Raw genomic sequence first — 22,011 nt, forward strand, 5'->3', positions numbered from 1 at the left:
TACCAACCTAATTACCCTATTCGTTCCTCCCAAGACCTCCTGCTCTCCAGCTCCCTCATCACCTCCTCCCATATTCACTTCCAGGACTTCTCCCGAGCCGCTCCCATCCTCTGGAATACCCTACCCCAATCTGTCAGGTCTATCCACTATTAGGAGAGCCCTGAAAACTTTTCTCTTTGGAGAAGCCTACCCTGCCTCCACCTAACAACTGTTCTTTTATTTTCTTCATCAGCTCCTCCCCCACAGTTATTACCCTTTCCTATCACTTGACCCTCCCTCCTAGATTGTAAACTCTAAGGAGCAGGGCCCTCTGATTCCTCCTGTATTGTACTGTCTGCCCTACTGTTGTAAAACGCTGCGCCAACTGTTAGCACTATATAAATCCTGTATTATAATAATAATAATAGACCCCAGATCCCTCCATAAAGACTATCTGTCACTAACTATTACTGTCACAAGGGATGTGTACATTCCTTGTGACAGCAATAAAAATTATCAGAATTTTTTTTTTTTTTTTTTTAAGAGACAGTGTAAAAAAAATTAATAACAAAAAAGAAATGTAAGTGCCCCATCACTCCGTGCTCACACGCAGAAGCGAATGCATACATAAGTGCCCCCCCAAATATAAATAGTGTTCAAACCACACATGTGAGGTATCGCTGTGATCATTGTGAGTGATTATTTTACCACAGAACCTCCTCTGTACCTCTAAACTAGTAATCTGTAGGAAGAGTATAGCCTATGGAGATTTTTAAGTACTGACGTTTGTCGCCATTCCACAAGTGTGAGCAATTTCAAAGCATGTAAGGTATCTATTTACTCGGCGTAATATCATAGTTACATAGTTACTAAGGTTGAATAAAGACACCAGTCCATCCAGTTCAACCTGAGTGAGTGTCTACAATTGACCCTACCCCTGTATATTGCACACTCACATCGGTCCCTACCCTCAAGGAGCCCACAATCCCTATTCATATACTGGGGCCAATTTTGGACAGAAGCCAATTAACCTACCTGCATGTCTTTGGCGTGTGGGAGGAAACCGGAGTACCCAGAGGAAACCCACGCAGGCACAGGAAGAACATGCAGGTAGTGTCGTGGTTGGGATTTGAACCAGCGACCCTTCTTGCTGCCAGGCGAGAGTGCTACCCACTACACCACTATGCCGCCCCATCTTTCACATTATACAAAAAAATTGGGCTAACTTTACTGTTTTGTTTTCTTTTTAAATTCATAAAAGTGTCTGTGCAAATACTGTGTGACATAAAATATTCAAACAATCGCCATTTTATTCTCTAAGGTCTATATATATATATATATATATATATAGACCCTAGAGAATAAAATGGTGATTGTTTGAATATTTTATGTCACATATATATATATATATAATAAAATATTTGGGGGTTCTAAGTAATTTTCTAGCAAAAAATACATATTTTAACTTGTAAACAACAAATGTCAGAAAATGGCTTGGGCATGAAAGGGTTAAAAGGTGAAAGCACAATAAATTATCCCAATTACCCCTATAGATTGCTGAATGGATGGGGTTGATCATGAAGTGGTGCACATGTAAATCTAAGCCTATTAATCTTAATTGGATCAAAAATATAATGTAATAGCATTAGGAGGTATGCTTCTCAATTGTATACTTCTTTTTGTGAATTTTATAGTTTTAGTCTTTCTATCTGAATTTAGGCAGCATCTCCATCAGCTATATCTCAAGTATGATCTGTGGGCTTCATTGCTCCATTACAAGTTAAGAATTTGCTGACGTCAAGGGAATATTAATGGACACGGTTTGGAATGCCTTTTTTTTTTTTTTATGGAAATGTTCACATTCATTGAAATACTAAAAATAGAACAGCAAATGGTTGAGATAATATAAGGATCATTGCATTGCTCTAATGCTGCACAGCAGTGTTTGTTGATATAATGTATAGCATCTTTCTGAACAAAGGAAAACCCAGGCATCGTAGGGTTCAGGACTGTTACTATGCGTTGGGGTTAGTAAGACTTGGAATCGCTATTTCAGAGTAATTTCTCTTGTGGTACAGAAAAATAGCTGCTTTCATAGCAAATTTCTAGAGGTTTCCAAGCTCCCTGTGATCGTCAAATGTTCTTCGTGCCATGGTCAACTATTCCCCTGGTTTCTTCAAGTTCAAGTATCGAAGAAAAAACATGTCAGCTCTGGACTCAGGGTAGGAATTTTGTACTGGATTATTGATTGGTTAAACATAACCAATTTTTTTTGTGGAGCATGAGAATGATCTTCCAAACCCAGCACTTATTTTTAAAGTAAACCTGTCACAATGATGAACAACTGGAACTAGGCATATAATAAAAAAAAAAAATATATATATATATATATATATATATATATATAAAAATATATACAGTGCCTTGCGAAAGTATTCGGCCCCCTTGAACTTTTCAACCTTTTGCCACATTTCAGGCTTCAAACATAAAGATATAAAGTTTTTATATTTTGTGAAGAACCACCAACAAGTGGGACACAATTGTGAAGTGGAACGAAATCTATTGGATTTTTGAAACTTTTTTAACTAATAAAAAAATGGAAAGTGGGGCATGCAAAATTATTCGGCCCATTTGCGTTAATACTTTGTAGAGCCACCTTTTGCTGCGATTACAGCTGCAAGTCGCTTGGGGTATGTCTCTATCAGTTTTGCACATCGAGAGACTGAAATTCTTGCCCATTCTTCCTTGCAAAACAGCTCGAGCTCAGTGAGGTTGGATGGAGAGCGTTTGTGAACAGCAGTTTTCAGCTCTTTCCACAGATTCTCGATTGGATTCAGGTCTGGACTTTGACTGGGCCATTCTAACACCTGGATACGTTTATTTGTGAACCATTCCTTTGTAGATTTTGCTGTATGTTTGGGATCATTGTCTTGTTGGAAGATAAATCTCTGTCCCAGTTTCAGGTCTTTTGCAGACTCCAACAGGTTTTCATCCAGAATGGTCCTGTATTTGGCTGCATCCATCTTCCCCTCAATTTTAACCATCTTCCCTGTCCCTGCTGAAGAAAAGCAGGCCCAAACCATGATGCTGCCACCACCATGTTTGACAGTGGGGATGGTGTGTTGAGGGTGATGAGCTGTGTTGAGGGTTACGCCAAACATCGTTTTGCATTGTGGGCAAAAAGTTCGATTTTGGTTTCATCTGACCAGAGCACCTTCTTCCACATGTTTGGTGTGTCTCCCAGGTGGCTTGTGGCAAACTTTAGACGAGACTTTTTATGGATATCTTTGAGAAATGGCTTTCTTCTTGCCACTCTTCCATAAAGGCCAGATTTGTGCAGTGTACGACTGATTGTTGTCCTATGGACAGACTCTCCCACCTCAGCTGTAGTTCTCTGCAGTTCATCCAGAGTGATCATGGGCCTCTTGGCTGCATCTCTGATCAGTCTTCTCCTTGTCTGAGCTGAAAGTTTAGAGGGACAGCCAGGTCTTGGTAGATTTGCAGTGGTCTGATACTCCTTCCATTTCAAAATGATCGCTTGCACAGTGCTCCTTGGGATGTTTAAAGCTTGGGAAATCTTTTTATATCCAAATCCGGCTTTAAACGTCTCCACAACAGTATTACGGACCTGCCTGGTGTGTTCCTTGGTCTTCATGATGCTCTCTGCGCTTTCAACAGAACCCTGAGACTATCACAGAGCAGGTGCATTTATACAGAGACTTGATTACACACAGGTGGATTCTATTTATCACCATCAGTCATTTAGGACAACATTGGATCATTCAGAGATCCTCGCTGAACTTCTGGAGTGAGTTTGCTGCACTGAAAGTAAAGGGGCCGAATAATTTTGCACGCACCACTTTTCTGTTTTTTATTTGCTAAAAAAGTTTAAATTATCCAATAGATTTTGTTCCACTTCACAATTGTGTCCCACTTGTTGGTGATTCTTCACAAAAAAATTAAAATTTTAGATCTTTATGTTTGAAGCCTGAAATGTGGCAAAAGGTTGAAAAGTTCAAGGGGGCCGAATACTTTCGCAAGGCACTTTATATGTGTATATATATATATATATATATATATATATATATATATATACAGAGGTCGCTTTCCTTGAAAACAACTTTTGCAGCTGAAGTTGTATGCAAAGCTCTGCAACCTCCTGAACTTCCCTAATGGCCTGTGCCATCACATTAAAGGGACAATAGGGATGTGTGGGGACGAGCTTGACTCTTACAAGAAAATATTAGGTTTGCATACACCTTCATCTGCATGGATTTACTTATCTTTTAGACCAGTGGTCTCCAAACCGTGGCCCAGGGGTTGGATGTGGCCCTTTGTGTGCCTTAATATGGCCCTTGGGGCACTATTCCACCAACTGACACCAATGATAGGGCACCACTGACACCACAAATGGGGCACTATTCCTCCTATTAAAACCAATGATGGGGCACTAATGCTGGAGCATTTTCCACTCTCACTGGCCACGGTCGCTGCCCCACCCCCCCCCCCCCAAATGTGAAGGGCAGTAAACCAGCCCCTTGCTTAAAAAGCCCTGTTTAGACAATTGGCTTTAAACGCCAGCCTCTGCTTTTTATTTTTATTATTATTATACAGAATTTATATAGCGCCAACAGTTTGCTCAGCGTTTAACAAAATGAAGGCAGACATTACAGTTACATTACAATTTGGTGCAAGAGGAATTGGAGGGCCCTGCTCGTTAAAGCTTACAATCTAAAAGGGAGGGTCAATTGATACAAAAGATAATAGCTGTGGGGGATGAGCTGATGGAGGAAGTAAAACAGTGTTAGTTAGAGGCAAGATAGGCTTCTTTAAAGAGAAGGGTTTTCAGGGATCGTCTAAAGATGGATAGATTAGTGGACAGTCAGACAGATTAGGGTAGGGAGTTTTAAAGGATGGGAGAAGCTCTAGATAAATCCTGGAGACGAGCATGTGAGGAGGTAACAAGGTAGCTAGAGAGCAGGAGGTCTTGGGAGGACCGAAGATAGGGGCTTGGTTGGTATTTTGAGACTAGGTTAGTGATGTAGTTGGGGCAGAGTTATGGATGGCTTTGTAAATTATTGTTAGCACTTTGAATTTTATTTGTTGGATGAGTGGAAGCCAGTAGAAGGATTGGCAGAGAGGGTTGGAGGACAAGGTGGTAAGGTGGATGAGTCTTGCAGCTGCATTCATTATGGACTGAAGGGGGGATAGTTTATGTAAAGGTAATCCAATGAGCAGGGAGTTGCTTGGTTTGATATGATTATATTGTCTAAGATTTTAGCATTATTACATGTTGACAAGGATGCAAAAAAATGTTTTTTTAAAGCGGGCATTGCATCTAAATATAAGATCTGCATATGTGGAAGCCGTCTACCTCCTGATAAGAAAACAGTAGATTAAGCAACAAAAAATAAAATGAATGAACATAAATTTCCAAGAAAAGCCAATGTTCTCATCTGTGCCTATTGTTAAGTTTAGCAGTGCCTTGTACTGTTATGTACTTTTGTAGTTCCCAAATGTGCCTTCCATTTGTATTTCATGGAAAATGTTTACTAAAAGCTTTACTTAGAAAAAAAAAAAAGAATGTTGTTGAAAACTTTCAAAAAAATTATTGGAAAAAAAAAATATGAACAAAAAATGTAAATAATGCCCACCTTACCCTCAAGCTTCTGCTGTTCTCACCAAGTGGAGGTGATATTGCTTGGTCTTCTGAGGGGATCCTGGGAAAGCTGAGGAAAATCCTATGAGAATGCGCTTCTGGAGTGTCAGCCCATGAGATTTGGGATCCTCTGCTTCCCCAAGAGAAGTAGAGTGAGGGAGGCCAACAAAGTGGACCTTGCATTTTGCTTCAAAGTCCGACATTGTAATAGATACAGATTTGTACAAAGGCCATAGCTCAGTACATTAGATTGCAGTCAGATGTGGGCATAATATAGCCGTCTTTTGTTCTTAAGATGGTACAAAGGTGAAGTCAAATGATGGGAAATGCAAAGGGGTACATGGTCCAATTCCAGGGCAAGTAATGGTTGGCTATACCCCTTCACAGATACAAACAAACCCAAGGATAAACCGAGGAAAAAACCAAGCCTTACTTACCACCAGCCCACAGACTACCAAATAACCTGTCTAACAGTATGCGTTAAAAACAGGGGTTTAGTCTGCACACATTTGCAAACGCATGCGTAAGCCACAGAGCCTCGTCAAGGCACCCCGGTATCTGTGGTACCTAACACTAACTTATAAGTGTCCCCACAGTGGAGGCACATGCATTCTGATGGATAGGTGAGAGCAGGTGGACTGAAGGGGTGCCACGGGAGCACACTGAACACCCAGCACAATGGCAACACAGGTGTCAGTGAGATGCCTGATCAAAAAGCACTACAGTGATGCAAAAAGACGCCACCTGCTCACACCAATAGCTGGCTATCGCAGTAAGAAGTTTAGAAGGCTAACAACAGGTACAAACAGACCCAAGGATAAACCGAGGAAAAAAAACAAGCCTTACTTACCACCAGCCCAAAGACTACCAAATAACCTAACAGTGTGCATTAAAAAAAGGGGTTTAGTCTGTACACATTTGCAAACGCATGCGTAAGCCACAGAGCCCCGCCAAGGCACCCCGGTATCTGTGGTACCTAACACTAACTTATACGTGTCCCCTTCACAGACCTATAATAAAAACTAAAGTAGAACAGGTTCTCCATTCAGTTGGACCTCTGGTGCCAAGGGGCTGAGCCGTGACCCGACTCCCCATTTTAGCACACACACACCTACCTTGATCATGTATGCCTGTGTAAAGTTTGTCTCTACCCCCTCTCTAATTCATGCTGGGTCCAGGGCTCTATACAGACCAATTTCTGTATCAGTTTGGTCTGGGCCAGAGGTCTGAACTGAAGGGGGAAACACACTCCTCGGTGGGACACAAAAACCATGCACCCAGCTGGTACTAAGGGAATTTCAGACCAGTGCAGTGAGTAGGAACATTGATACTGCTGCTAAATTCATTAGTGCTGGTGCTGCCAGTGTCGGTGTGGCTGGCTCTGGCGCTGGTATTGGAACAATTTCTGGAAGTCTCATTATTGGCCAGAAATCATTCCTTAGTAGCAGTTGTTCTCATACGCCATCTTTGGATTTGCCCTGCCTGTGGTTATAGGTCTGCTTGGTTTGATGATTGCTTTCCCGATTTTATCCTCCATGTTAATGAGGCTGGAAATGTCGACATTCAGGTGAACAGCTGTAAACATTATTTTGCTGTTGCTCCCAAGAAATGTTGTGTTGTCAAGCAAACAGACCATATTTTCAAAGTCCTTTCATTAAAAATGGAAAAACTTAAAATACAAAATAAAATAAGGTAGAACAAAGTTTCATTGAATTGTTGGTTAGTTTACTTAACTTTCTTCATCCTAGTTGCTTTTTGCAATGTCTTGTTTATTAAGCCGGTATAATAAATTCAGCTGAAATTACGTTGTGTTTTTTTTCTTTTTGGCAAATAAGTATTGATGGCTTCCACACAAAATCAAATGCATTTATGCAGTCCAAGAAATAAACATGTGTCTTGGCCTTATGTTTTGTGTGGGGTCTTTTTTCTTATGAATATAACTGTGGAACCCTTATTTTGAGTGACTGTTCGACCCTTAATTTTATTATCCATTACCGTGCCTGCTTTATTTTCTTGCCCACAAGGAGCATTTAACATTGATATCCGTAACTTCCATATGGTCAACACCGGGAATTCGAAAAGGCCAATTTATACTATGTTTTTTAGTCTTTGCCATTTTTTTTTACTATTCATGTCAGATTAATTTCACACTTCTGAGAACTTTACAATAGGAGCTGTTATGGAAATGCTGGCACAGAAAATAATTACGACATGTTTGTCACTTATTAGACTTCTTTTTAAAATACATAAAAAAAATAAAACACACACACAAGCATCGAGTGATTTAACACGCTTTCCATAGCACCCTTTCCCAGCACTTACATAATTGCATTTTTTTTTCTTTTTCTGTAAGCTTTTTCCTCTCCACCTCCTCCTGTCACACTGACCCAAAGTCATAAAAAGTTTGCTTGCATGCCCTTGGTCCTGTTTGTATAAATTATGTGTACACTATAAATATTCACGTTTCTGAGGGAGCGGTTTAAACAATGCTCGCCCTGTTAAGCTCCCTCCTCGGAGAGAAGGAAAAGAGGCAACTTGACATCACCGTGGACCGTATATTTCCCGGCAATGTCCTTAAAAAAATACAGCTGTTTCGCCTGGCGAAATAAAACACTGTATAAACACCACAATGGAAAAATGTGGCACAAAGAGGACGAGGTTCAACCTATGAAAATGAGCAATGCAGATTGTTTAAAAAATAGTCTCATCGGATGTATTTTGCCACTTTTTGCATAGTAGTTGTTATTGGCCAAATTTATTGCAGGTGCAAAGCCAGCATTGGAGCCTTGCTTTGTCTGGACACTTGTTTCCAAGTTCTTTTTTTAATTGATGGCTGCATTTTGTTTATCACAGCTAAAAAGTTTAAAGGAGAACAGCCAAAGCTTGTTTGGCTGTACTTCTGTGGATCACAGGAGAGCAGTTTGTTTTGCATTCCTGTGACCCGTTTTCAGCAGACTGAAGCTGGCTGTTGGCTGATGTCACAGAGCCATTCCGGGCTTGGGCAGGATCGCCATAATGAAGTCAAGATCTGCCCACATGCCTGGACTGGCATCCGGCTCAGCCTCTCAGCGAGCCGCCACTCTCGCCCCTTTCACAGCCCTGCGCTCCAGTGAGCAAGGAGGCGCAGAGCAGAGAGCTGCTTGCTGAAAGTCACCAGCTCTCTGCTCAGGGAGCTATAAGAATCGTGCGATAGGCAGTGTTCGAGGTGCCGGGGGACAGATGCTGCATCCACTTTGGTAAGCATGTTTCTTAAAATGGAGTTCCAGGCAAAAATATTACTAGGTCTTGGCACAATAGACCTCCCTATTTCTATTTGTTTAGTACCTTTTCTAGTGTTTTGAAGGTGCAGCTGCAGAGATCGGGCAATGTCTCACTGCCTGTGATTAGCGCAGCAATGCACCAACTTCCTGGCAGGCTCTGCACGTGGAGTATTCGAACACGCCTGAGCTCATCCTTCTTTTTTTTTTTTTTTATAAATTCTTTATTTTTTAACAAAGATAATAATACAGCGTTACATGTGAGTACATCAGTATAGCGTATCCTTTATTGAGCTAATCCTTAACGAAGATAATTTGTTCCACGTTGACTTCTATTACATGCAATACCGCATGTGGCCAGAGGTAGGGGGGGCTGCCAGAGGGACTCGGAAAAAAAATGAGAGACGGCTCTGGAACGAAGTATTTGGCAGAACCTTCATGGCAGGATCACCAGGTACTATATTTAACCACTTGCTTACTGGGCACTAAAACCCCCCCCTCCTATCCAGACCAATTGTCAACTTTTAGCGCTGATGCATTTTGAATGACAATTGCGCGGCCATACTACACTGTACCCAAATTAAATTTTTATCATTTTTTTCCCACAAATAGAGCTTTCTTTTGGTGGTAATTGATCACCTCTGCGTTTTTTTTTTGTTAAAAAAAAATGTAAAAAGACCGAATAAAATAATTGTTATAACATTTTAAAACGGGTAATTTTTCTCCTTCATTCATGTACGCTGATGAGGCGGCACTGATGGGCACCGATAGGTGACAGTGATGGGCACTGATGGGTGGCAATAATGGGCACTGATCAGGTACACTGATAGGCAGCACTGCTAGGTGGCACTGATTGTCACCACTGGTGGGCATTGATATGTGGCACTGGTGGGCACTGGCAGGTGGCACAGATGAGGCATAATTGCCTTTTCCTCTTCGGGATCGATGTCCCTTGCAGGTGAGCCGGTGATCGCCTTTTTTTTTTCTCCTCCGCTGTCAGCGTAAGGAGAAAAAAAAAACTATCACCAAGCTTTTGTTTTGATCATGTGATCAGCTGTCATTGGCTGACGGCTGATCACATGGTAAGGGGCCGGGACATATGATGGCCTCCTGGAAATTCCGGTCTGCGCTGTGGCCATCATTCGTTTATAGCGCGGACGTCAAGAGGTCAATAAAGGGTTTTACTAAAGCAGGGGTCTCAAACTGGCGGCCCCCCAGCTGTTGTGAAACTACAAGTCCCATAAGGCATTGCAAGACTGACAGTTACATGCATGACTCCCACAGGCAGAGGCATGATGGGACTTTGAGGCCCCTGCTCTAAAGTGTGCAAGTCACAGTTCCTTGATTTTGTGACCCTCTCAGATGAGTTCTGCAGCAGTGCGCTCAGCATTACCGAAGATACTGCCCTATATTCAGAATGGTCCTTGGGAGTTGGAGAATGACAGCTTCCATTATTTGTTTGTTTATTACAGGTAGTTATATAGTGCTGTCAATTTACACAGCGCTTTACATATATATTGTACATTAGCATCAGTCCCTGCTCTCAAGGTGCTTACAATCTAAGGTCCCTAACTCTAATAATCTATAATTATTCATGCACATACAGTCATGGCCAAAAATATTGGCACCCATGCATTTCTGTCAGATAATGCACCACTTGTCCAGAAAATTGTTGCAATTACAAATGTTTAGGCATTCTCATGTTTATTTCCTTTGTATTGGTATGACAAAAAAAAGTAGCAAAACAAAAAGCCAAAATCTGACACATTCCACGAAAAAAATGTAAAAATGGACTGGACAAAATCATTGGCACACTCAATTTAATATTTGGGAGCACACCCCTTGGAAAAAGTATCTGAAATCATTTGCTTCCTGTAACCATCAATGAATTTCATACACCTCTCTTCTGGAATTTCAGTCTCCTTCGCCAAATTCTCCAGGTCTCTCAGAATGGAAGGGTTCCTTTTCCCAACTGCAGTTTTTGAAATTTCTCCACAGGTTCTCTATGGGATTTAGATCTGGACTCATTTCTGGCCAGTTCAGTACTCTCCAGTGCTTTGTCTTACAGTGGAAGTAATCTCCCCTATTGTTTTCAGCCAAGGAAGCTGCCATCTTTGCCTCTGTTTAATCTTCAACTGCTATGGTGCTGCACATGTGATTCGTTATGACACCAGCCATTGGATGGTTTGATAGTTTGGCTGAGAGCACAGCCAATGTGCAGTTAGCATTCCCGGCATGCCTTTTTTTTTTTAACTGTTTAAATCCATGGGTTTACTTCCACTTTAAACCATCTCTGTCTTTTTTTTATGTCTGCTTTGTGTCCTTGTCCTGCTGTAAGACAACTGACCTCTGACGGAGACCCACATTTCTGACACCGGGCCCTACTTTGCACCCCAGAATTCTTTGGTAGTCTTCAGATTTCATAATGCAATGCACACGGTCAAGACATCCAGAGCTAAAGCAGCAAAGCAACCCCAAAGCATCAGGGAACCTAATTTCTTTTTATGAAAACAGTAGAATGATGGGCTGTACCAAAAAGCTGCAATTTAATTTTGTCTGTCCACAGCACATAATCCCAGAAGGATTTTGACTTCCTCAGGTAAGTTTTGGCAAACTCTTTGATCGATTTTTCCCTTTTGTCCATGTCCAAGGAGATTAACTACAGTGCCATGGGCTGTAAACTTCTTGACAATGTTGTGCACAGTGGACACAGGAACATTAACCACTTCCGCCCTGGAAGGATTTAGCCCCTTCCTGACCAGAGCACTTTTTGCGATACGGCACTGACGCTTTAAATGACAATTGTGCAGTCTTGCGTCATTGCACCCAAACAAAATTGACGTCCTTTCTTCCCACAAATAAAGATTTCTTTTGGTGGTATTTGATCACCTCTGTGGTTTTTATTTTTTGCACTATACAAAAAAAAGAGCGACACTTGTGAAAAAAGCAATATTTTTTACTTTTTGCTATAATAAATATCCCTCAAAAATATATAAAAAAAAAAAAATTTCTTTCTCAGTTTAGGCTGATATGTATTCTTCTACATATTTTTGGTAAAAAAAAAAAAAAAAACGCAATAAGCGTTTGTGCAAAAATTATAGCGGATAGGTTTATGGCATTTTTATTATTTTTTTTTATAAGTTATGGTGGCGATCTGTGATTTTTATCATAACTCTAACCTTAATGGCGGACACATCGGACACTTTTGACACCATTTTGGGACCATTGTCATTTATACAGTGATCAGTGCTATAAAAATGCACTGATTACTGTATAAATGACACTGGCAGGGAAGGGGTTAAACACTAGGGGAGATCAAGGGGTTAAGTGTGTCCTAGGGAGGTGTTCTAACTGTGGGGGGGATGGGCTACCACTGACATGACAGGGAGCAGTAGATCCCTGTCATGTCACTAGGCAGAACGGGGAAATGTCTTGTTTACATCTCCCCGTTCTTCCGCTCCATGACACAATCGCGTGCCCCCGGCAGACATCGAGTCTACGGGACCCGCGGGCACGGTCACGGAGTACACGGCGGGCACGCACCCACAATGACGAGATTTAAAGGGGACGTGCCTGTACACCCAATTGCCCAGCCATACCATTGTGCCAACGTACATCATCGTGCGCTGGTTGGCTAGCGGTTAAGATCTCTGAAGATGGACTTGTAACCTTGAGATTGTCCATGCTTTTCCACAGTTTTTGTTCTCAAATCTCAGACACTTTTTTGCTGCTCTTTCTCTTCTCCATGTTCCGTGTGGGACACAGAGACACACAACAGGTTGAGTACATTTTTCACCATTTTAATTGGTTGCCACATGTGCTTTCTATATTGTCAGCACCTGTTAATTGATACAGGTGAGTTTAATTACAAATTACAGAAGCATCACAAACTTGGAATGCAATTATTTCTTAGCCCTTGTACACACGGTCGGACATTCCGATGGACAATGTCCGATAGGACCGTGTTGTCAGATAATCCGACAGTGTGTGGGCTCCATCGGACTGTTTCTGTCGGAGTACCCGACGGACCAAATTTTCCAGCTGGGCTATAAAATTTTCAGACAACATGATCCGATCGGACTTTGTCCAATCATGTGTAGAGAATTCCGATCGGACAAAGTGCCACGCATGCTCAGATCAAATTCCTAGACCAAAGCTATTGGCTACTAGCCTGAACGTAGTCCCGTCCTAACAAAATAACGTCATCACGTTAAGTACGATCTGATTTTATGACAACTTTGTCCGACTGTGTGTATGCAACAGTTTCGGACAAAATCCGACGGATTTGGTTGTCGGAATGTCCGACTGTGTGTACAAGGGCTTACAATTTTGAGACCGTGTCCATTTTTTACATTTTTGCATGGAATGTGTCAGATTTAGCTTTTTGTTTCTCCACTTTTTTTCATGGAGAAACAAACAAAAGAAATAGACACGAGAATGCCTAAACATTTGTAATTTCAACAATTTTCTGGACAAAGAGGTGCATTATCTGACCGAAATGTCAATATTTTTGGCCATGACTGTACTAGAGCCAATTTACACAGGAGCCATTTAACCTACCAGCATGTCTTTGGAGTGTGGGAGGAAACCGGAGTATCCCGGAGGAAACCCCTGCAGGAACAGTGAGGACATGCAAATTCCAGGCAGAGGTAGTGCCGTGGTTGGGATTTAAACCGAAGACCCTAGTGCAAGGATATCCAAACTACTGCCCTCCAGCTGTTGCAGAACTACATTTCCCATGAGGCATTGTAAAACTGACACTCGCAGACATGACTAGGCCTGATGGGAATTGTAGTTCCTAAACAACTGGAGGGCCGTAGTTTGGAGACCCTTGCGCCTAGTGCATTGGTAAGTTTCTTATCCAAATATGATTATCGATGGTTGAAATATCATGCAACCCTCGTCCTGCTACTACCACTACAAATTGGTACCTGGTTTATAGTCTAGTACAGCAAATGCCAGTGTTTTTAATAAACAATTATTTTTTTCTTTTTAAACTAAAAAAAAGCCCATCGTACATTACACATGCCTGATATTTCTCTATTTTTCCCTTTTTTTTTTTTTTCATAATGGAGCCTTAACAGAGAACCTTATATAATTTCCATGTTAGTATTGGAACATTTACATGGTCTTTTTTGTATGTTATAAAATGCCTTCTCATGATGAATTGGCTTAGCCTCCTTTGAACGGACCCACCCTTTTTGGAATGTTAAAGTAAATGGATATATCCATTTCCACCATCTGTAGAAGATAAATAAATACTTAACTCAATTGGAACAGGGTAAATCTAGACCATATTAATATGTGTAATTACAGTTTATGTAGCAGTGTTTCCCTTCATTACCTCTGTATAAATCCTGAATAATCATCTTCCACAGGATGACTCATGGCGTGCTTTAAAGGCCTTTTTCGCTTTCCTTTCTGGTCTGTTTTATTTGTTGTTTGTTATAGGAGGGTATTCAGATAATGGACTTTTAGAAGACCGCTTCTATGATGTGTCTATTTAAAGTAGGTTTCATTTGGCACGAAGTGCGACTTTACATTCTTTTCTAATTTTAAATATTGAATTTCCTCGACCTCACAAAGTTTCAGGAAAGTTGGTAAACCACGACATTATTACGGCCTGTGCCCAGCACTGGTCTCAGTCTGCAAAATTTCTCTATAAACCGTGAAAGCCAAGGAAATGAAAAAGACATAAGTAACAGTGAGGTGTAAATCTATTTCATTATGTATTCCACTGCTATCGTTTTGAGGTCAATATCATTTATCTGATACATATATGGCATTTTTAAAGCCCATCCAAAAGTGGAACTTGCGCTTTAAGTACTCCTCGCCCCTGATATTCCACATTTTTTGGGTGGGGGGGTTTACCCTTTTTTTGTGGGACTTCCTGTCCCACTTCCTGCTTCCTATCTTCAACCACCTAGGCGACTCCTCCTCTTGCCCTAGGTGGCCCCTCCCTGCCAGCAATCTTCTGGGACACAACTCGGGTCCCAGAAGATCGGCTGGCCAATAGGGGAGCACAGCGCGACTCGCCCGGCCGTGAAGCCATAAGCTGCCACGGCCAGGTGCCAGGTGCCCACAGTTACCATGACGGCGCCGAGGAGAGGAGTGGGAGAAGAGCCTCCAGGGGGCCACATCGTTGGACTGTGAGGCAGGTATTAAAAGTCAGAAGCTATGCTTTTTGTAGCTGATGACTTTTAATAAACTAAGAAACGGGTGTAACTCTTCCGCTTTACAGTAGAAATTTAGGCGAAACTTTTTTTTTTTTTTTTCATGAATAGAGTAAGGCCCCTTTTACACAAGGTGTTTTTCTGGCGCTACAGCTCTAACAATAGCGCCTGTACAGCGCCTGTAAAAACCTGGGCCCTTTCACTCCAGTGTGAAAGCCGGAGGGCTTTCACACTGGAGCGGTGCACTAGCAGGATGGTAAAAGTCCTGCTAGCCGCATCTTTGGAGCGGTGAAGGAGCGGTATATTCACTCCTAAACCGCTCCTACCCATTGAAATCAATGGTGCAGTGCGGCTATACCGCCGGCAAAGTGCTGCTGCAGCGGTGCTTTGCGGGCTGTTTTAACCCTTTTTCGGCTGAATACCACCACTAAAACGACAGTAAAGCGGCGCTAAAAATAGTGCCGCTTTACTGCCAACGGCCGCACTGCCCCCGTGTGAAAGGGGCCTATGGGAAGGTTATAACCTCTCTCAGAGATTTTTTTATTTTATTTTTTCTGCCATTTGTGTCTCACTGGGGAGATTAACCTTCACTTCACGTCCAATTGCCAAAACAATATCAAAATACATTTCATGTATTTATAATGCTTTTGGTGGTATTTAATCACTGCTGGATTTTTTTATTTTTTGTTTAAAAAATGAAAAAGCACAGAAAATTTAGAAAAAAAAATACAAAACTGTTTTATATTGTGTTATATACTTTTGCAAACAGGTCATTTTTCTCCTTCATTGATGTACGCTGATGAGGCTGCACTGATGGGCACGATAGGCTGCATTGATGGGCACTGATAAGGCGGCACTGGGCACTGATTGGCACTGATGGGTACAGATTGGTGGCATTGATGGGCACTGATAGGTGGTACTGAATGGCACTAATAGGTGGCACTGATAGATGGCAGTGATGGGCACTGATGGGTGGCAGTGATGAGGCATTGATTGGCACCACTGGTGGGCATTGATAGGTGGCACTGATATACACTGGTGGGCATTGATAGGTGGCACTGATATACACTGGTGGGCACTGATTGGTGGGCATTCATATGCACTGTGGGCACTGGTAGGCGGCACAAATGGGGTGGCTGTGCCTCTTCCTCTTCTGGACCGTTGTCCCTTACACAGAAGCCAGTGATCACCTTTTCTTTCTCTTCACGCTTTCAGAAGAGAAAAAAAAACGATTACCGATATTCTGTTTACATCATGTCATCAGCTGTCATTGGCTGACAGCTGATCATGTGGTAAGGGGCTGGGACCGGCCCCTTACTCCAATCTGTGATCAACCGAGTTTCATTGACTCAGTGATCACAGAGCGTGAGGCGCGCACGAGGAGCACATTTATTGACGGCCTCTTGGCAATGTAGGCTACAACACGGATGGGAAGAGGTTGAAGGTCAAAGATCTCGCCCGTTTGCTTGGATTACAAAAAAGGGTTCACCAAAAGCCCATAGCCGCTGTTTATTCAGTATGTACAGGGGACCTGAACTGTGGAAACTGGGCCCAAAAATGTAAGCAGAGGGCAAAGGACTAGTCACGAATACTGCATGTAGGCTTCCTGTAGCTGATCTTGATTTCCCTTTCTTTGCAATTCCTTAACACACAATGGGGTTGGTTTATTAAAATGGGAGAGTGCAAAAATCTGGTGAAGCTCTGCATAGAAACCAATCGGCTTCTGTTTTTTTTTTTTTGTAGTTTTTTTTTTTTTTTTGGGCAAAGCTTGAACAAGTTGAAGTTAGAAACGTATTGGCTACCATGCTCAGCTGCACCAGATTTTGCACTCGCCGGTTTTAGTAAATCAACCCCACTGTCTCTGTGTGGAGTTGGAAGTCTTAGTAGGGAAAAAGGGATTGTTTCCACATGTCAGAGCTGCCCCGCTCCCCCCCCCCCCCCAGTAACTGGTGATCTAATGACTGGTGGGGTAATGATCAATTAGCAGCAGATCCACAGAGTAGATGGAACAGAAGCAGGGAGATGCTTGATCTATAGGTCCCCACGTCCATCTGCCCAACAAGGAGAACATTAAGCAGCCACCATATCACGCTCCAAATCTCGTAAGACTTTCATTCAGAGGCAGCAGTATTTACTGCTATAAGGTTGAAGGCACAAGAGTGATTAGTTTGCAGTTTTTTTTTTGTTTATGTTTTTTTTGGAAGAACTTAAATCAAAGGGTACATTTTGACACCACTGGAGTCTCCATGAGGTATGAGTAGATAGTAGGTTGTTTGCTTCATTCTGTAACAATTTCTTTTGAGTGGAGCCAACTTTTTCATTAAAAGAGAAGCCATGTGCTGCTTTGTGCTTGTTGTTTGCTTTTTTTTTTTTTTTTTTTTTTTTTTTTTTACTTTTAAAGATGAACTTCAGAAAACCAGCTAAATATACAGATGATATACAGTTGTGCTCAAAAATGTGCAAACCCTTGCTGAAATTGTGAAATTTTGTCATTTATATTGAAAATATGACTAATCGTTCCAAAAAACTGTTAGTGATCACATGAAGCCATTTATTATCACATAATTTTTTGCATACTTTTTAAATCATAATGATTACAGCAATCACCCAAATGGCCCTGATGAAAAGTTTACATACCCTGGAATGCTTGGCCTTGGTACAGACACAGAAGGTGGCACACACAGGTTAAAGTGGCAATTAAAGATTCATTTCCCACATTTGGGGATTTTTAAATCACAATTAGTGTCAGTGTCCAAATAGTCAATGAATTTGTTAGCTCTCACTTGGATGCCCTAAGCAGGCTAGATGCTGAGCCTTGAGGCGGTGGAAAAGAGCAGTCAAAAGACCTGCGTAACAAGGTAATGGAACTCTATAAAGATCGAAAAGGATATAAAAAGATGCTCAAAGTCTTGAATATGCCAGTCAGTACTGTTTAATCCCTTATTAAGAAGTGAAATATTCAGGGCTCTTTTGATACCCAGCCAAGGTCAGATAGACCAAGAAAGAGTGCAGCCACAACCGGTGGAAGAATTGCCCCGGATACAAAGAAAACCCCACAAGTAACCTCCGGAGAAATACAGGCTGCTCTTCAAAAAGACGGTGTGATTGTTTTTAGGGAGCACAATTCAATGATACTTGAACAAAAAAGAGCTGCATGGTTGAGCTGCCAGAAGGAAGCTCTTAATGTGCCAATGCCACAAAAAAGCCCAATGATGCATGTCAAGGTGTTGTTGGGCATCTTGTAACCAGGCTTTTTTTGTGGAACTTGTGCAGTAAAGTCTTCTTTCTGGCAACTTGACCATGCAGCTCTTTTTTGTTCAAGTATCATCGTATTGTGCTCCTTAAAAACAACCACACCATCTTTTTCCCAAACAGTTCCTGTGGCAGTTGTGGCTGAAATCTTTCTTGATCTACCTGACCTTGGCTTGGTATCAAGAGATCCCCAAATTTTCAACTTCTTATTAAACGATTGAACAGTACTGACTGGCAGTGACGTAACTAAGAACCTTCAAGGCCCCGGTTCAAGAAACCATGAAGGGCCCCCCTGGACCCCAGCTGGGGGCCATCCCTCTCCAAGTCCGGTGGTAGAACTCCAGGGCCCGGACACAGGTACGACCTTTGTCAGCTCTGTAGTTCCACCACTGGTATCAGTAGTTTATTTATTTTTTTAATATTTTTTAGGAGCCCCATTGGTGGGTTTTGATGAGATATCATAGGTCTAAACAGACCTATGATGTTCCACCTTTGAGACCAAGCAGAAGACTGAGGACACGGCCCCAATCTCATTCTCTGGAGCCTCAGCTACATAGAATGAATGGACAGAAATAGCTCTGTACAGGGCTTCCGGTTCATTTATAAACTGAAGCAGAGTTAACACAACTTACTATGTGCCACATTTATGAATGGGCAGAGTCAGTGATCGGTTCAAATCATCGACTCAATTCAGAAAAAGAAGGGGCCAGTAAATTACACATTTACAGGCCCATTTCCCACTCAACGTCCTGATACATCCCCAGCAGCAGAGGGGATGAGGGAACCTGACAGACCCAATGAAGGGGTCTGGGAAAGAGCACACAGGGGCTGGAGCGCACACCTTGCTGGTACTGCTGTACCCACCCCCATCTCCAGTGACCGCACGCTGCAGCATGGTCTGTAGATGGGGTTCCTGTTCTTAGGGGAGGTGGGGTCCTGGTCCCCAGGGAAGATTGGGTCCCTAGGTAAGATGTAGTCCCCATTGCCAGGGGAGATGGGGTCCTTGTCCCCAGGGGAGATGAGGTCCTTGTCGCCAGGGGAGATGGGGTCCCTGTCCTCGGGGCTGATGGGGTCCCTGTCCTCGGGGGTGATGGGGTCCCTGTCCTCGGGGGTGATGGTGTCCCTGTCCTCGGGGGTGATGGTGTCCCTGTCCTTGGGGGTGATGGGGTCCCTGTCCTCAGGGGTGATGGGGTCCCTGTCCTCGGGGGTGATGGGGTCCCTGTCCTCGGGGGTGATGGGGTCCCTGTCCTTGGGGGGTGATGGTGTCCCTGTCCTTGGGGGTGACAGGGTCCCTGTCCTCGGGTGAAGGGGCTATGTCTCAGGGGTGATGGGGTCCCTATCCCCAGGTGAGATGGAGGGTCATATGCAATGGTGTGTGGGGGATGGGGTCATCTCACTCACCATGACCAAGCTGCAGACTGGGCACTCATCCCATGGTGGCCTTGGCTCCCTCCAGCGTGCTGGACAGGCAATCAGCGTATCTCCCAGAAAGACCTGTAATCATCTGCGTATGATGGGGAGGAGGGGGGAGGCTGCCAGACACAAGCCTGCGGTGTCCTCAGGGGAGCCGGCTCTCACAGGGCTGCACTGCATCTGGGTGCTGTTCAACTGCCTAGACACCACACGTGGAGATTGTTTGTTCCCCCAACAGCATAATATAAGACCTATGTGTGGGTTTGATGCAGGCCACCTATGGGTCCCTAGCACTTTTTGGCTGTGCATCTCCGTGGGGCGATCTATCAATAATTTTGGCAGATAACATCTTTGATATACATTTATATATATACTCACACACAACTATTTACTCTTGATATGAGATTTATTCTCAGTTGTTTTGTTCATTTACAAATAAATGACTACAGCTATTTGTTCTCCTTAGATATGCCTCTGGAGAAGGGAATGTTTTCCTGGAACATGTCAGGCGTTTTGAAGTTCACATTATAAAACCATATATGAAACCTTTGATGTTGTGCAGACTATATATTTATATGTATGATTCCACGCATTGATATATGTATGGATTTTTTATACTGTTCTGTAAAACGATTTTCTGTATCATTTTTGTGAATAAATTTGTAATATATTTTTTACTCATATTTTGGTCTGCCTTAAAAGTCCCGCTGTACCGGGGGGTACCGTGATCTCCTTGTTATTGATATTGGAAAGTTTAATGCTTTCCTTTATGGTTCATCTCTTATATAAATAATGTGTGCTTTAAGTTTGTTTGCCCAGGGGAAGCATGCAGTTCAGGGGGCGGGACAGACACCGGACTAAGCGGCGCTGCATGGAGCAGGAAAGGGGGACCTGGAGGAGCTGGCTGTGGACACAAGTCATGCGAGGAACGCACAACTAAAGAGTAGCCAGTGAGGTAGTTGAGCAAGTCCAGCCACCCATGCACATGGTGCACTTATACTCCTAGCTGCCTTTGCTGCTGCTTCCGCCGCCCATATGTAGAGGGGGGCAGGGGGGCAGCACAGGACCCAGTCGTGCTCTCGACTCCTGCGGTCCCTATAGTTATGCCCCTGCTGACTGGCATATTCAAGGCTTTGGATAGCTTTTTATATCGTTTTCCATCTTTGTAATGTTTTATTACCTTGTTACACAGGTCTTTTCACTGTTCTTTTCTGCTCCCCATGGCTTAGTATCTAGCCAGTTTAGTGCATCCATGTGAGAACTAACAAACTCATTCACTTTTATACACAAACATTAATTGTGATTTAAAAAGCCACAAATGTGGGAAATGAATCTTTAATTGCCATTTTAAAGAGGAAGTAAACCCTTCCAAACAACTTGGACCTATAGGTAAGCCTAGATTAAGGCTTACCTGTAGGTCCAAGCAATATCTCCTAAACCTATATGGTTTAGGAGATATTTGCCCGAAAATGGGCACCGCTGTCTACGGCGCATGCGCCGTAGACAGCGGCGCGCAGGCGCACTAAATGCGGCAAATCCAAGAATGGATTTGCCAAATTTGTCGACTCCCGTGCGCATGCGCGGGAGTGACGTCATCGCGGCTTCGCCGTATGACAGCGGCGGAGCTGCGAGGCGCGACTCCCGTGTGCATGCGCGGGAGTGACGTCATTGCGGTTGCGCCGCTGTGATTCGTCGGAGCTGCGAGACGCCACAAGCAACATGGATGCGGCGGACTACAGGGGACAGCGGCGACTTCGCTGGCTCCTGTGTCAGGTAAGTGACACATAATGAGCTACTATGCGATGCATAGTAGTCCATTATGCTTTACCTTTGCAGGGAAAAAAAGAGGAAGTAAACCCATCAGGGTTTACTTCCTCTTTAACCTGTGTGCCACCTTCTGTGTCTGTACCAAGGCCAAACATTCCAGGGTATGTAAAATTTTTATCAAGGCCATTCAGGTGATATATGTTATAATTATGAGCATAGCTGGTAGAGACATCCCCAAAAAGACTTGCAGCTGTAATTGCTGTGAAAGGTGGTTCTACAAAGTATTGACTCAGAAGGGCTGAATACAAATGTACATCACACTTTTCACATATTTATGTGTAAAAAATGTTGAAAACCATTTATCATTTTAATTCCACTTCACAATTATGTGCCACTTTGTGTTGGTCTATCACATAAAATCCCAATAATGTACACCTGATGAAGTCACGTGATCAATGACGATACGCGTAGGATTGGCCTAGGAGGATACCGGAAGTGACGTCCGGGGTAC

The 22,011-nt window shown here is 42.8% G+C and overlaps 1 protein-coding gene and 1 pseudogene across 2 annotated transcripts in view; both read left to right on the plus strand.

Moving 5' to 3' along the window:
• The window catches only part of THADA (THADA armadillo repeat containing), a 930,763-nt gene that overhangs the window by 628,216 nt on the left and 280,536 nt on the right, over positions 1-22,011 (plus strand). The window lies entirely within an intron of this gene.
• On the plus strand, positions 6,761-7,209 carry LOC143989376 (ATP synthase F(0) complex subunit C3, mitochondrial pseudogene; annotated as a pseudogene).

This window comes from Lithobates pipiens, unplaced genomic scaffold (assembly GCF_037356315.1).
Source record: "Lithobates pipiens isolate NorthernLeopardFrog02 unplaced genomic scaffold, aLitPip1_a1.2 Scaffold_18, whole genome shotgun sequence".
Taxonomy (NCBI): Eukaryota; Metazoa; Chordata; class Amphibia; order Anura; family Ranidae; genus Lithobates; species Lithobates pipiens.